Genomic DNA, 12,004 nt, shown 5'->3' with positions numbered 1-12,004 from the left:
TTAGCCAAGAATTTATTATACAGAGTGAGTTTTATGTATGGAAGGAAGTTATCTCGGAAACGGCTTGTACGACTTGTAATATGACCGGTATTATGGTGGTATCTACATTGTTTTCAGATCTTTCCTTTTTCCGGAAAAATAATGAAGTTTGTTATTTCAAATGGATCATCCTACATATTTTTCATGAAATATTCACAATACCTAAATTCCTAAATGAAATGAATATTCTTTAATAATTTATGTGTTAATACAAATAACGAAACTGGTGCAGTAAAATATTTATCCAAAGCATGATGCTAAAAGCCTACAACAACTGAAGACAAATCTTCAAATGTTTGTGTCATGTTAGAAGTACACATTAGTAAAGTAGAAAAATTACGAATTGTTGAAAGTATATATTAAAAGCGATTATAGCAGATGATGTATATTCTGATATTTGGCTTTGATTACCATGTCAAAAGCATCTTTCAACAACTCTATCGGTAATTAAATACGATATCCTATCTACTTTACATATCCCTTTACTTTCAAAGTCTTCAGGTACCAAGCAGAGGCTCACTTTAGTGTCACGAATCCAGAAGAGTTCTTCGAGACAACTTCTGATTGTGCCGTTTCCGATTCTATTTTTTCAAGTCATTTGTGTAGATTGTTGTTATTCTATTTGATTCATCACTTTCCCTCAATGTCTGGTAGGATCCTCCATTGCGTAAATTTCCGATTAAAGGATATTAGTTCCAGTTTTCAGTCTCTTGGATGCTCAGCTCCTTAGAAACCATACTGTTGCAGAGTCATCTGTGAAGATTGAAATTTTTTTATCAGTTATAATGAATTTTTCTTCATGTTTTTTCCTTGTATAAATGTTTGTCTTTAAAGGCCACAATTTTTTGCTAAACAAGTTATAATACAACTACTTTCCTGAATATACGTTTATCTATCAAATCCAGAAATTTTCTTCAGGTTGAGTTATGTCAACTTTTCTTCCAGTCGCCCTCGTCTACAATGATCATTGTAACTACGTGTTTTTAACTACTGATGAACTATCTTTTGGTTTAATTTCACATAAATCTCAGCCAAACAGTCATACATCTCCCTTAGATGAAATTTTCAATATCAATATCTGATTCACCCCTATACACTGAAACGGTAACTATCTGAATGAAGTGGACCCAGCAAAAGCCGTGCGAAACAAACAAAAATGATAATTTGAAAAAAAATATGAGTAATATAATATGTTACTGTATATTATTGGACCGAAGAAAATGAAAAAAAAAAACGACTCCAGATGATTTTCGGAGTAAAATTAAACTTTTTTCAAAAAACGTCTCTTTTTTACTAGACCGGAAATTTTGACATTTTGACAGAGGTCCACGGGAAGCTCTACAATAGGAGTGTACTTGAGTTTCCTTAGTTAGATCTGATTTTTTAAGAGTTGGTAATATCAATCAACTGAAGTATCAATTATCTAACTATCTATCAAAGTATCGAAAAAAAACTAGTAATAAGTATTATGAAAGTGGTTTACGAGGTAAAAAAGTTTGTGAATTTCTGATGCTTTTCATAGAAAAATTATGAAAAATGGAAAAGTGAAGCTTAGGAAATATCTTACAGCTCTCTTTTATAGTTTAAAGATTCGATCAAATTGAGTCGCACCACACGTAACTCAAAAGGAAAGTTCTTTGGAAACTGATCTTAGCGCAAAACAGGCAGGACTTAATTTCTTAGCATGTTTTCATGTTTTTTTCACACTATGTCGTTATTTCTATATATCTAGTCGTCTGTAGATAATTGAAGTATTATTTTCTTACAGCAATAGTTTTTGCATTTCGAGAGGAATTTTGGTAAGTTGATATTCTTCATCCAATTTATTATTTTTCTATATTTGCCTATGAGAAACATTTTCCAGTGTACTCGTTTATCATAAAGTGAAATTTTTTATTCATATTTTTCATAAACTCCGAGCAAATTTTCAATATTCATGAAATATCTTGAGTTAGAAACATGATAACAAATATCGAACTATTTTTCTGGAAAATACGTTATATACGAGGGTTGTCTTGAAAGTTTCCTACCTAACAAATTAACAAGACATTTTTCTATAGGAATTTTTCAATATAAGTTAATTTGCCGATATTTTAACATTTTTCAGACTCCTAAATAATAGTTGTCACTTTTTTCTTCAAAATTTGCATTCACATAAGTTTAATATTATCATCTGATAAAAATTAGAAAAAGGAAAAAGTCAATTAGGTTTAGATTTGATGAATATGACCTAAAATTTGTAAATTCTCACCATGGCACTGTATGAAAAAGTGGGTTTTCTCTGTTTCTCAAATGTGGTCAATATTCTGTAATTTATTCCTTCATCAATCTAACGAATATACATAATACTCTCCTGATGTGATTTTACCTTTTTGGAAATAATTGGAGAACTATTGTTCCAGAAGTGCAGTTATAGATCCAGGTTTTATCTGCAGTTATTTTGCTTGAACCGAGTCAATAATTCCATTTAAGTACACCACTAGAGGGCGTGTTTGAAAATATAAAATTAAAATTTCTTAAAATTTATCCAGTTATTTGCCACTCTATTCACGATACTCAAAATTTTCAACAACGCGTACTTTTCATTTTACTAATTTTAGTCTATCTCTTGAAATAAGAGGTGAATTGGGACAAAATGCCGGCTCTGTTTAGCGGATTTATATAAACTTGATGTTGTTCAAAAAAACTTTTATCCATACAAAGTATATAAATTTGTATGTATAATATGAAAAATACCGAACTCACATGAAATAATGTGATAGACAACCATCATGTTGTAATAAGATATCACCACGAATGGCTAAGTGTATGCCTTCTAAATGAAATGAGAACAGTTCAAATTATTGCAAGCAAGCCAACTATTTATCCAGAGTAAATTTTTAATGGCTAGGACAAACTAGCCTAATAGACGTTCGATGAAAAATTCTTGTCGTTCACACATTTCTTAAGATATCTTGCGACAGAAAAAAAATATTGACATACGGTTCTCATTATTTTAATTTTAATTTGGTTCACTCCTGAAAGGCTCATTCAAACTTTCATAGTTCCAGCAAAATTTGTCAAGAGAAACCACTATATCTATAATATACGAAGTAACACCATCTAGCATTCAAGGTGCTAAATAAATTACTCGGATTTTATATATTTTCAATTGCTAGATAAAAGTTACTTCAAACAACCTTAAGTTTATGAAAATCGGATGAGTAGAACCGGACTAACAGGCATTTCTTCATTTCAAGTTACCAACTCTCTCCCATTTTTTATTTAAAGGAATAGACTAAAATTTATGGAATGAAAAATACGTAGAACTCGTTAAAAACTAGTCGACGGCCGTTTTTATTTGCTCACTCACTACATTCAAATGGACTTCTATTCCAAACTGAGTAAATGCTGCATCCAACGCGCTGAAGCTGACGCATAGTTAGTATATTGGTAATGCGTTATTTTATTCTCCAATGGTCTCTTTTGTCTTTTTTCTGTCTCTACAATCTCAATCCGACAATTGTCCGGTACCATTTAGTAAATTTTTCCGATGATATCAAAGTTGCGGACCATCTTAAATGCCCACAATTTTTCGATCGTAAATTATTCTCTGTGAACCCATCTTTTATTTGCGGCATATTTCCTTGAAAAACAAATATTTGATGACAACAGAAGTTATTCCATTTCTGGAATAATTTTCGCAACTACTCACGTAAATAATTTTGGAACAAAAACTAAGCATTGAATCATTAAATGAAATTGAAATTCAATTACAAGTTATAAATTATAATAATAAATGCTAACATCTTCAGGTTGAGGTCGGAAACTTTTCAAATCACCCTACGATATTGACACAAATACAAATACAAAATAATTCACACTGGTTGCTTTTATATTGATAAAGTTATTGGTCAAATGTCACATGACATATATATCTGTATATTTATTTGAAGAAAACGCACATTTAGAAATACAAATCGATTCAAGATTTTCTTCATATTTTCAATATCCTTTTTTAAAAATAGGAGTTTTGAGACAATATTATACATTTTAATCAGTTCACTTTTGCGTGCATTTAAACCAATTGTGGAATCTTTTTTGCATTTCCATTTCGATTGAGGTACCACCAAAAACAAGTGACTTGAACGTATAAACCGCTTCCTCGGTAATCAAAAAACGTTGAGGTTACAGTTTATTTTTGATCTACGGATATGAGAAGAAATCATTGGGTGTCGAACATGTTTTGACTGTTCAAATCGCTTTTATTTGAACTGATGTGGGAGCTGAGTTGTTATGGTTAGGTCTTCTGCGATTGGTTTCCCCAGTTTTTTCGATCATTTTTGCCAAATAAATGGTTGTGCACCAAATTAAACACCAATTAGAAAAGCGTGACGTCACACCTCGCGAAACACTATGTATAATCTTGAATGACAGGTATAATTTGCCATGAAATCAAGATTTAACGCAGAAAACTGCAGTAATTTGCCCAAAATTGACGCCGTTATGCTTGACAAATTATTTACAATGAACACCTAATTTTGTTCATCGGAAGTTCACAATTTTAAAACTTATATGTAAGTATTATGTGAAGAACAAACATAGTCTTATTCAATTAGCCGTTATCAGTCAGAAAGTCGCATTTACCCACTGTGGAATGAAAATACTTAACTGATTTTGAGGTTAGCGAATACAAAGTTTCAATAACTTTAACTTAATTAAGTCATAACGCTTTATATATGTTATGTGTGGTATATTATGGTAGATTTTGTACATTTATAAATAGATACATCAAGTTTTGTTTGATACATGAAAATGATCTTCACAGAAATAATTTGTGGAATTAGTTGATAAAGTAAGAGCATCTTGTCTCCTTGAATAATTGGTCTGGCGTTTTTATCGTTGTACATTCACATTGGGAAACTATACAGTATTTATAATACGAGTAATTCATTATTTATTAAAAAACACAATTGACTGTCAAACACAGCTGTTTCGCGAGGTGTGACGTCATTCAACATAACAGTCTTGACTTTTTCGCAGTCAATTTCAAGTCCATTTTTAAAAACTGAAAATACTAACGTGAAAAACGTATTTTTCTTAAAATAATATATTTTTGGGGTGTAATAGATGTTAAGCTATAGTTTTAAACTAATTTCCAAATTTTGTCAACTAGCCTATTGACCGTTTTACGTTGCTCCAATGACATTTGCTTCAAAGTGACTTGTGCGCGAACAACTTTGGTTGGATTCGGCTTGTTTTGAAAGGCCAATACAGTAAAACGTCTTTTGAAGAACCGCAATTGAAATTTTTCTGCATTTCTTTGCACAAATCGACACAAGCTTTTTTTGAGCGATTGCCAAATTATGCGGTATCCAACGCGAACAGTTCTTTTTTACAAAGATATGTTCATGAAATATTGAATTTATGCGGGTGGAACTCATGCCCAAGTATGCTTCAATCTAACGATGTTTTTTGACACAATAGCCGATTTTTGACAACCTTCACGAAATTCATCCTATAGCGAGGTTCAACCATGATTTTTTCATTCATATTTAACATGCCCGGCTACTATGGCCACTTACACAATTCTATTAGTATATACATACACATACATTAACCCATTATCGATATATGATTGCTCTATATTTTATGGTGAGGATACACATCTCATAGAAATTGAAGCACGGAAGAGATTTGCTCCAAGTCTTTCAGGATGTCTTTGTAATTGGTCTTGAATTGGAACTCCAATCTTTGGTATCTGGAGAGGCCTGTGAAGTTACTTGGTTGAGTGTGAGGGGGTGTTCAAGTTTTGCTGCCAGGTTATCCTGGTTTTTCTTTTGAAGTGAGATTTATAGTCCTTATGGAAAGGCAACCAGATGATATTAACTGTTATTTTCAGTGACGTGTGAAAATTGGTAGGAGTCATGGGTAGATTGGACAATAAGGTGATCGGAAAATACATTTTTAATAGATGAAATTCAAGCAAGTAGTGAATCTGTACATATTGCAATCTGCTTATAAGGAAGGGAGATGAAATTGATGGCTTGCAGAATGCTAGTTCACCTGTATGAACGCTGCAAGTTGGTGAATTTAGAGATGATTTGACTGGAAATTGTGACGTTGTAACTGCGCAGCCTACTCCTGTTTCATTCTTAGGTCATAGTAGCCACTAATTAACATTGTGTTAAAACCATTTTCGATTTCTTATTTGGGTGTTGACTGTTTATCAAATCTCGTAGAGATGTATTGAATTTTGGAAGGTTACTGGTCTATGGTAGGGTAGTGGGAATAGGTAAAGGGCTTGTTTGTGAGAGACCTGTGCCATCTAGAAGCAGTGATAAAATAAATGGGACGGGCTTTATTGGTGGAATGGCAATCACGATTGAATTTGGTCAATATAAATGTTTCAAGTATCTCTAAACAACTCAACTGAACACGTTCTTCATTAAAAATGTCAATCTTTATGATGGCAATGTCAAAGTTAAAATATCGATATCAGTGCTGCCAAATCTCAAAACGTAAGTAGCAGTTCTCGTATCCGATCTACTGTTAATCTTCTTGGTAGTTTATGATCATTAACACCCAAGATGTTGGGTCAACATCGTTCCTACCTTTGTTAACTATTATTTATATATTTTGCTACAACCCACTCTTCTTATTATTATTTTTTTGCGGAGTTTTGAGGATTATATTATACGTTCCAGCGAGACGATATAAAACGAAATATGTTCTTAACTTTCATATCTTTTATCTAATTTTATCTATATCGCTCTGCATCTCACAAAGCTTCTTCTCATTTAAAAAGTTTCACGAGATATACTCTTGGCACAACCAAAAACACCATCTTGTACTTATACTTGAAGTTCGTTCATGGAACGAACTAATGGCGTAACTCAAATTAAGGAAAGTTGTAAAACCTAGACATGAAAGGCGCTCACTCTAAACTTTCCCATATAAATTATTGCAGCTGAAATTGTAGTTAATTTACTTTCGCTGGTTGTGTATTCCTTAGTGACATTAGATTTCCTGGAGTCAGTGTTGATTTGTACACTTGCGCCCATTCCTCCCATACTTGGTGGTTGATTAGAATAACAAGAGGGTGGATTAAATTTGAGATAATTATGTGCAAAATTTACAACCTCTTATTTGCAATGATTACCCCTTTGCAATTTGTATCTATTTTATAATTTCATCGACAAAGCAATAATATGAAAATATAAAAAATATGAACATATAAAATAAATATTTGACTTCATATATTAATTATAATAAATTTCTTATTTTTTAGATTTATTGATATATTATAACATTTAGAAGCATAAATTAAAATATATATAAGTTGATTTAATAACTTTTTGGCACTAAAGATGATGGATTTTTTTACCAGTTTGGAAGTGGGTATAGTTGAGTAAATGTCCAAATTTCCAAATTCATTCTTCTAATAGAGTAGGCATAAATGAGTCTCTCAATTGAGTTGTGAAAGAGTTTGAGATCCAAGCAAATAGATTCTATAATGAAGAGATCTGGGAGAGTTAGAATTTTGCTTTTTTTGTAAAATAAAATTCGCAATGAGTTTTACTACTCAAACCAAAAATATAACAAAAAAATCTTTCTTGTGATTTGAAGATACATTCAAAGATGTGCAAACTACAAGACCCCCAGAAAGGTAAACCATAGCAAAGATGCAATTCGAATAACTGGTAATAAATTGTTATAGCAATACGAGGTGTTCAGACACGGATTTAATCGCAAAACAAGCAGAGGATATTTTTTTTGCTACATATACAGACCATTAAAGAGCACCGGCAATGTGTAGACCGAGCAACTTGATCGAATTTGAGAATCGTATCAAGTCACTAAAGTTTTCTCATTGTTTAAGCAGACACCGTTCGCATCAAACCAGGACTAAATAGTAAAGAGACTTTGGTAGAATGTGAAGCTTGTGAATTCACCATTAATTCGTAAGTCTGTGACATCATTGATGAATACTAAAAAAAGAACTGGACCCAAATCTAAACCCTGAGGTACACCATTGCTAGCTGGCAATTTACTTGAAACTTTGCCATTAGCTCTTACCAGTTGTTTTCGACATTCAAGGTAAGATACAAACCATTTTAAGGAAATACTTTGGATGCCGTAATATTCTAGTTTTTTAATCAGAATTTCTTGATCAACGCAATCGAAGGATTTGCGAAATCAAAAATACCGAAGCCGTATTTGAATTTATTGTTAAGTGAAGTATATTTTCCGTTAAAAACAGCAAACATAGCGTCACTAGTGCATTTATTAGGTAGGAAACCAAATTGTTGAGCTATCCAGGTTATATATTTAAAAAGAAAAGGCTTTTCATCAGTCGTTCAATTATTTTCCCACTCCCCTTGTGCAGGGGAACAATTATAGCTGTTTTTAGACATCTAGGGAAAAACCACTATACAAAGGATTCGTTGATTAGAGAACATGAAATATCACTTCTGGAAACTTAAAAAATAACTAAGTTGATAACCCATCGATGCCGCAGGAAGTCTTGTTTTGAATGGTGAGGAGCTCAAACCTATCTACAGGTCTTCTTCAACTCTTGATAGGAGGAAAAAAGAGAAATGGGCAGAAAGGGGATGTCGAGGCTCCACAATTAGAAATGTATAAGAACCACAGGAAAATTGATTCTTGCCACCAGAGACTTGATAAAATGATTAGAAGTGATCGCAAATATCCATTAATTGATAAGAATAAGAAGAAGAAGGACATTCTTCTTGGTAAACAAAGTAGTTGCACTCTATTTTAATGTCTTTGAGACAGTAGAGCTGAACGAGAGCTTTGGGTAGGAAAACTGGCAGATGAGAAGAGATATGGAGCTTGGCAAGAAGGTTATAGTTCAGAATTCATTAGTAGCTCGTGACAGAGTTTTCCTTCAAAATTGGGCATTAAACATTTACTAAAAAATTTCTCTTTTTACCATGGAGAAGATTCGAGATGTTTTTCTCTATAACTTTTAAATAAGAGTAGATACAGAATTATTACTATAGAAATTCTATAACTGAGCCAGAGCTGAAAGCTTGGACGACTTCCGTTTCTGTGATGCAGAATTTTCTCGAAAATAAAGAATTTGAAAATAATATTGAGCTTATAGAAGTCCTTCTACTATAATCAAAAAGTATGGGATGCATTAACATAAAACTCTAAATCCCCCATAATAATCTAGATAAATTTGCGTAAAATTTAGTAGAAGAATCCTGGTCGAATAAAAAATTTTCAGATAAGTGTAATAGTTCAGTTCCTGAAAATTTGAATCAATCGGTTCTTTAAGACTGTTCTAAACTACAAAATATGCATTAAAAACATTTTTCCAACAAACAATAAATACTTTCAGATGTTGAGTCTAAACACTGCGAAAAAGTACCCGGTTCAATATACAAATTTAACAAAAATTTTTACCTGAACAAAATATTCTTTGTGAATAAGCTACTTATCTTATCAATTACTCAAATTAATACCTTTTACTGGAAGCGGAGCTGAGTGTTAAGGACCTGATTCACTTGATTTCAATCTGGAAAAGCTTGAGAAGGGGGCAAGGACCTGGCAACGGAAGAGATAGAGAAAGGGAGTTAAATGGTGCTGACTGAAAAGTCAGCAAGGGCATCACAATGGGCCTAAGGCCTCCGAGTGGATCTCGGCTGAAAAGTGGAGATCACCCTGTTAATCTAACCTTTGCCAATGGAAATCGTCTGCTTTGAAATGAGAGCATGAAATATGGGTTTATTTCGATGAATCTTTTTCCTGTATTTTGAATACAGATAGCCACTTTTGTCTTTGGTCTACCTTCGTATGAAATCTACAATTTTATATTGTAAGAAGTTAATCGATTTATCGATAAATAAAGTTGAATTACATCACAATATCCAATCACTCCACTTCACACAACAAATTTATTCGAAACTCTTTCTCAAATAAAGGCAGCCATTTTACCGCAAATGAATACATAGCGATGTTGCTTAGCTTGATAAAAATTATTTTCTTGGTCATGAAAATATTTTTGTTTAGATCAATTGTGGAAAATATTGCCCATTAACCAAATTTAGTGAGGATTATGACGATGTATAAATAAATTTTTGTGAAACGTAGCAAGCGTTAAAATAATAAACATTAATTGTAAAATTTGACAGCATTGAGGTCTACTGTAAGTTGGCTTCAATTATTACTGCGCGCCTAGAGGGCGCCCTAAATGGGTGGGGTAAAAAACGAGTAGTGCTTTGGGTATCTAGATATCTTGTCTATATACGTGCCACCTATGACGAAAAACATGAGCAACGTATCAATCTCAAATTTCTCATTAAATTGTGAAAAACTCCGACTGAGAGCTTTAAATTGATGCAAGAGGCTTTTGGGACAATTCTCTACCTCGTGCGCGTGTTTTTGAGTGGTGTAAGCGATTTGGTGAGGACCGAGAGAGCACTGAAGATGACCAGCGCCCCGTTACTGTGTCAACTCCGAAAACAGGAACCAAAATCAACCAAATTGAGCGTGCAGATCGTCGAATGAGCATACGGATGATTGAGAAGCTGTAAGAAAAAGCGATTAGAAAAATTTTATACGAGGAATAACACTTGAAAAAAGTTTGTGCGAAGCTAGTGCCGAAAAATCTCAGTTCTGACCAAAAGCTCTTGCGTCAACGGGTCTGCTCAGTTTTCCTTGAAAGGTTAGAAAACGATCTGCCTTTAAAAGAACTCAATTTGAGTCGATGGAAGCGGTGAAGCATAAAACGGCAGAGCTCCTGAAGGCGCTCACTAAAGAAGAGTTCCAGCACTGCTTTGGTCAATGGAAAAAACGTATGGAAATGTGTGTGGCGAGGGCAGGAGAGTATATTGAAGGGGAGCCTTCGAATTTGCAATAATTTTTATAATAAAACCTTTTTCGTAACCAGTCTCGTTATTGTTGAAACTCAGAAATTACAGCTGATGAAATTATTCGAATTATATTTTTGAAAATACCATATTACATGTAGTGGGCAACTGTTAAAATTTTTTAGCCACCAATGTTCTGTAAAATGTCATCAACACGGACAAATGATGATGGACATTTTTCAATTACGGCTCCAATTATATTCAAATTCATGACTCTCAAAGAAACTTTGAATTGATCTTAGATTATTGTCTCGTGAAAGGTACTGTTACAATTAACCATACATTTCTTCTACATTTATAATTTGTGAGGGAATCCTCTTTCTTCATTTTTCTTAATATTAACTCGTCAAGCTTTCTGTAATACTTCAATAGCCAATAATAATATCATTATGGATCCGAAACTACCTACATTGAGGGTATAATCCTTTTTAATCTTTCTATTTCCGAAAATCGATACGTTCTAACCCGGAAAAGTCGGTGAGTGGGAAAATTTATCGATGGCCAACATGCACGCCATAATTTACTCGTCGTTAAATTATCGAGTAATTTGTTATTCTTAAAAACAACTTACTGAAGTAAAAATAGGATGTCTAGTCTATAAAATTAACGAATGATGAAGCCAAATAAAAATACTTTCAAATCATCACCTTTATTAGACATAACAATGTAATGAAGTCAGTTTTCAATTAATTTGTTTAGTTTGTCCCTATGGATGATTTACATAATTGAAGGCTCATCGCACTTTGACTTCTCTACAATTACAAATTAGCATTTTTATTCTCTCATAAAAAAGTGATTCATCAAATGTTTTCAAGAATCAATCGACTATAATGGTGGTAAAAAGTAAATAATAATAAAATTGCATTATTTAGACATATGCACTTAATTGTAGTCTTACATGGAAATCATTATTATACCTCGTTAACTTGCTACAACTGAATATTAAATTATAAAACGTAAATAGACGAGAAAAATGGCGTTTGGTTTAAACAAGGCAGCAAACGTGAACTGATCCCTTTTTGTACCCCATTCGTTTTTTTGCATATATGTTTACGATTCGATGTTTTCATAGGTACACAGTGGAG

General features: G+C 32.9%; 1 protein-coding gene across 3 annotated transcripts in view; it reads left to right on the top strand.

Annotated features, from left to right (window-relative positions):
• Positions 1-12,004, top strand: part of LOC130895714 (complexin) — a 552,249-nt gene that overhangs the window by 31,167 nt on the left and 509,078 nt on the right. For 2 of the 3 annotated variants that reach the window (XM_057803198.1, XM_057803194.1), the window contains exon 2: positions 1,808-1,838. The exons of the other annotated variant lie outside the window; for it this stretch is intronic. The gene's annotated coding sequence lies outside the window, so the exon portion shown is untranslated. The remainder of the gene's footprint in view (positions 1-1,807; positions 1,839-12,004) is intronic. 3 annotated transcript variants of the gene reach the window in all.

This window comes from Diorhabda carinulata, chromosome 6 (assembly GCF_026250575.1).
Source record: "Diorhabda carinulata isolate Delta chromosome 6, icDioCari1.1, whole genome shotgun sequence".
Lineage (NCBI taxonomy): Eukaryota > Metazoa > Arthropoda > Insecta > Coleoptera > Chrysomelidae > Diorhabda > Diorhabda carinulata.
The sequence above is the reverse complement of the archived record's forward strand: the minus strand, read 5'-3'. Positions and strand labels throughout refer to the sequence as shown.